Source organism: Hyperolius riggenbachi, chromosome 10 (assembly GCF_040937935.1).
Source record: "Hyperolius riggenbachi isolate aHypRig1 chromosome 10, aHypRig1.pri, whole genome shotgun sequence".
NCBI classification, from domain to species: domain Eukaryota; kingdom Metazoa; phylum Chordata; class Amphibia; order Anura; family Hyperoliidae; genus Hyperolius; species Hyperolius riggenbachi.
Genome location: NC_090655.1, coordinates 196,611,763 through 196,617,352, shown reverse-complemented (window position 1 = coordinate 196,617,352; position 5,590 = coordinate 196,611,763).

Sequence of the window (5,590 nt, the reverse complement as noted above, 5' to 3'; positions counted from 1 at the left end):
GGAGATCATTTTTCATCTTCTATTTAAAATACCTTTCCAGCACTTTTCAACTAAAAAAGTACCAAAACGTAAATGAAAAAGTACTATCAAAATTATTTTGAGCATTTTCTTGCTTTTTGGTGGCTTAAAATGGATTGTATCGACAATTTTAAAAATATCACCTAGGAGAAAACTCAGGTGAAAAAGTGAATTGCATATGGCCCAGTGAGAGAGTTATCTTATCTCTTCATTCCTTAAGTTACCTCCTCTGTAGTTAAGTTACCTCCTCTGTAGTTAAGTTTCCTCCTCTGTAGTTATTTTTACACGCAGTTAATTAACAGCCTGTCTTTAACGTTAGAATTCTGGAGTTATTTTAAGGATTGAAGAGTTAACTTAAAGACAGAAGGGCTTGCCTGAGGTAAAATGTTTCCTGAATACTACATGCCTTATCACCGTGGTGAGAACTCTAGAAACGACAGGAGATAAGCTTAGTGAATCTAGAATCTAGAAACTGCACGTCTCTTCAAGCTTGGAATCTGTACTCTCCACCTAGAAACTCTCCATCTTCTGATCTAGTAAAGATTTGGCTAGTCTTTTGAAAGCAATCATAGGCATCCCTACAGGGCCGGATTACCGACCAGGCAATAAAAGCAGTCACTTGGGGCCCCATTCAGAGTCAAAGGGGCCCCATCAGCACATAAACCAGCCCTCGCCATCCTGTCAGTGGTGGCTGGATTGTATAATGGTTAAAGGGACTCTGAGCAGTGCAGTTACTATGGAAAGATGCATATCATTTTAAAGCTCTCTTTCTCCTCTTTCCAATGATATATGCCTTTTAGTTTTCGCGATTGAAATCACGGCCGCGGCAATTTCGCAAAAATAGTGAAAACTAAAAGGCGTAGGGTGGCAGTTTATCTATCATTGGAAAGAGGAGAAAGAGAGCTTCAAAATGATATGCATCTTTCCATAGTTACATTGTATTACACAGGATGAAATATAAGGAACCCAGGGACATATTATTACAAGCATCATGCTGGTAGGTGTGAGGATGTAATTAAGTAGTTGTGGGTATGCTTAAAGGCATACCCACAGGCACTGCTCGGAGTCCCTTTAAGAGCTCTGCCTCTGACACAGGAGACCAGGGTTCGAATCTCGGCTCTGCCTGTTCAGTAAGCCAGCACCTATTCAGTAGGAGACCTTAGGCAAGTCTCTCTAACACTACTACTGCCTATAGGGTGCGTCCTAGTGGCTGCAGCTCTGGCACTTTGAGTCCGCCAGGAGAAAAGCGGGATATAAATGTTATTTGTCTCGTCTTGTCAAATGATGCCGTGCGCTGCTGATTGTCTTCAGAGCCAGGCTCTCCTCCTGGGTCCCCCTCCTGCTACTGTGCACTCTGCCGCTGCCCACTCCTCCCTCTCTTCCCACAGAGAACCACAGCTGCAGCAAGAATGATAGCAGCAGATGGCAAATGCTCACTCAGCTATCCATGATCCAAGCGATAGAGATCCCGTCATCTGAAACCCATCTGTCTCTTCTACAGTGCAGCCGCTTGCTCTGAACTTCCTGATTCTTAGATCAGACAGGAAGTAGGAAGTAGTAATAGTAGTAGTAGTTGTAACAGAGCAGCAGCACTCTAGAGGAGACAGATGGGCTCAGGATGATGGGACCTCTATTGTTTGGATCGCAATAGGTGAATGTGAGTCATCTGGTGCTGTCATTCTCTCCCGCTGCGGCTGCCTTCTCTGCTGGACTATCGTATTCACTGGGATGGAGGCTGCATGGTGGCTGTCTAGTTTGGGAGGAAATTGGTTGTTCGGTGGTGGGGGTGGTTATGTAATTCTGGCTGGGGACCGGCTTCCGGTTTCCAGAGCTTTCTGCTATTGCCAGGCTGGAGATGCAGGAGGAAAGTGCTGCTGCTGTGATATCTGGCGCCCTCTTCACAGGGGTGCCCCAGCCCCTGAGTGCAGATGTCCCAGCCATTCATCTCTCACTCTGCATTTTGCCGTTGCTATTCCCTGCATTGTGCACCCACAGAGGAAAGCGGGCTGTTGCCCATAGCAACCAGTAGCTCGGCTGCCCGGTGTGTGCGGCATGTTGCTGTGCAGCTGCATCTTCTGATTCTAATACGACATGATGGGGGGGCCCAAATCAGTTACTTTGCTTAGGGCCCCATTTAGCCTTAATCCGGCTCGCCCTATATCACAGTCTCTTTTAGGAGCCCTGTGGAATAACTGTTTTACATGCATATGTTCACACATAAACAAGCTGATGCTAGTTTTACCATTAATCCATGCAAAGATAAGAGCTAAAGTGAAGGGATTGCCTCTTTCCCAGCCATACAGCCATAGCAGATTTTTACTTTAAAGCACAACTAAACACAAGTTTGAACAAGTCAACCATGTTGATTAGTTTAAATTATAGGTATTACCACTGATATTTACATTTTCAGGTTTAAAGATTATTTTTGTAACTGTGCTTGCCTGCAGCTGTACACCTACCCATGTAAGTTTAACAACTCATTGGCCTCAATTCACTAAGCTTAACTCCTGTCTTTAATAACTTTTCTAGAGTTATCACCATGGTGATAAGGCATGTAGTATTCAGGAAACATTTTACCTCAGGCAAGTTAAGGTGAAATCTCTAAAGTTAACTCTTCAATCCTTAAAATAACTCCAGAACTGCATGTGAAAATAACTACAGAGGAGGTAAATTAACTACAGAGGAGGTAACTTAAGGAATGAAGAGATAAAATAACTCTCTCACTGTGAAAACTTATCTCTACACCTTAATCGATGTGTGGAGGTAAGTTTTCTCTTGCCTTATTATCTCAAGCATGATCTTAGTGAATTGAGGCCAATTGTCCTTATCAAACAAATGAGAGGATTACCCCCTAGAAAGCCAGGGGTGAGATCACGAGTAAGCTGGCATTGATAGGGTCAGGTTATTATGTATCCCTGTGTCTCATACAGCAGAGTCTACAAGACACAATTAAAGAAAGAAAGGAAACAACAGGGGCTCTCTCTCTGTACATCCATAGATCCTAATTAGGCTGCACACATAGCAATAAATCTGACCTAATGGGTTGGCTGACATTGTGATAAACAGTAATCAGCAGATTTCAATGAAACACACTGCAGCATCCTCTGTCAAATGTGTGGGGCCACCAAGTGCAGAGCTCACATCCAAATGGAGCAACAGCTGATCAGCTTAATCCTCTGAGGCATCCAGCAGTAAGGTGGTGCAGAGGATCGTCCCTGACAGCGTTCTTTTCTGTGCAGCACAGCTTCTTCTCTGCATAAGCATGTGCCAAGGTTCAGAGAAAAGTGAAAGTGAGCCGGTTAAATATTCTGGTCTTTTTCTTAAGTAGGTAGAAAAAGAAAGTTTGGTATAAGTAATACATTTAATGGCTAACTGATAAAGTTAAATTATGCAAGCTTTTTGGGATCTGGTCTTTTGCTTAAAACAGACATCCATTTGACATCCTTCCTCATCAGCAAAGGCAGCATGGACTCATTGACCTACTTTGCTGATTATCTTAACAGGAATGATTGGAACATTAAATTAACTCTTTCTTGGAACATGATTGATTTTACCATTCTGGACTTTAAGATACAAAAGAGCATATCAAGATTGTACAAGTACCCTTATAAAGCCAACTGCATGCAATTCACTCCACCACTAGCTTCCACTCTCGGTCCTTGATTATATATATATATACCTACTGGCCAGTTCCTGCACACATGCAGGAACTGTGATTTTTTTCGGATAAAGGATATTCTGCAGATTGCCAGGATCAGGCCTACCAACATGCAAAAAGCCAAGAAAGGCGCTTATTGATCAGGAACTGTAGGGTCAATAGTGTAAGATGTGGACATACCCCAAAATATGAGAGACTGATAACGAAGTTTGGGACCCACTGGACTCATCTTTGTGTTATCCTTCAGAAACTCTGGAGAGTACCATTGTTTATCCAAAGGTAGGCAATATAGCGGGTCCTAGGTGTCTGCTTACAGCTTGCAGATTCAGGAATTTGATAGACACACTGGTAGAATCAGATTTTGTGAGAGAGAGTTGTAGATTGGAGGAAAATGTGGCCAATAATGGAATGTTTCCATGTGGAAATTTTCAGAGCTGGACACATGTACTGTAGAAAAGTCTGCGACCTTTAAAGGGACACTTAAGTCAAACAAAAAAAATGAGTTTTACTCACCTAGGGCTTCCAATAGCCCCCTGCAGCTGTCCGGTGCCCTCGCCGTCTCCCTCCGATCCTCTTGGCCCCGCCGGCAGCCACTTCCAGTTTCGGTGACAGGAGCTGACAGGCTGGGGACGCGAGTGATTCTTCGCATTCCCAGACACATTAGCACCCTCTATGCTGCTATATGGTATATGATATATGCTATAGCAGCATAGATGGCGCTATTGTGGCCAGGAACGTGAATAATCACTCTCTAATAATCACTTTACTCACCTGGAAGGCCCAGGTGAGTAAAACTCATTTTTTTTTTGACTTAAGTGTTCCTTTAAGGACAGTAAACACAAATTTCATGTAAACCCTGTATGGTTATACAGTAAATCAGTTAAAAGTATGGTGTAATGAATTGTTTATTGGGAATAGGAATTAAAAGCGTTTAACGTGACAGTGCCCGGTCTGTCTTGTTGTAAAATATTTCTGCAAAGTGTTTTCCGCCCGCTGTATCCCGGTTGCACGTCTCTCAACTTGTCCAGTGAGCCATACACAGGTGAAGTTTGGGGTGATAACCATATTTATGTGTACAGATGCAGAGCAAGTTCTTTGTCCCTCATAAGGTGCCGAGTGGTTGTGCTTTCCTATAGTGTACCTGCTTGATATAGAAAATGTGCTTCTCCAGTCAAATGGATCTACACCCTGTGAACCTTGTGACCAACTGGTCAGATAGGCCTGGGGCACACCAAAACCCGCTAGCAGATCCGCAAAATGCTAGCAGATTTTGAAACGCTTTTTCTTATTTTTCTGAAGCGTTTCAGCTAGCATTTTGCGGTTTTGGGTAGCGGTTTTTGTGTAGCAGAATTCAGATATTGTTACAGCTGTTACTGAACAGCTTCTGTAACAAAAATGACTGCAAAACCGCTCTGAACTGGCGTTTTTCAGAGCGCTTTGCATATTTCCTATACTTTACAATGGAGGCAGAAACGCCTCCGCAATCCAAAAAATGCCTCACCCCGGGAGTATGCGTTTAAGCAAATGCCTCCTGCTCTGGTGTGACCCACCCCATTGAAATACATTACCCAGGAGTATCTGCAGCCGCAAGCGGCTGCAAAAACGCCTGAAAACCCGCTCGGTGTGCACCAGCCCATACACAGACCTCAACTTTGCTTGTTTTTTGGAATATGATGAATTTAATTATTGCATTTAATATTATATGCTAATTCCAGCTAAATGAAACATTCTTATAACATAATTTTGAACAGTTCCCTGTGTCTTGCATAAGAGACAATTACCAATTTAATCAAATAATTTGAATTTTGTCAATTGCAAATTTGTAGTGTGTTATGCAGGAATTAAATGGAAGATGGCCTCATGACTCAGTTACAAACCTTCTAAATGCCCCTTTAGAGAGCTGGAGCCTCTCAC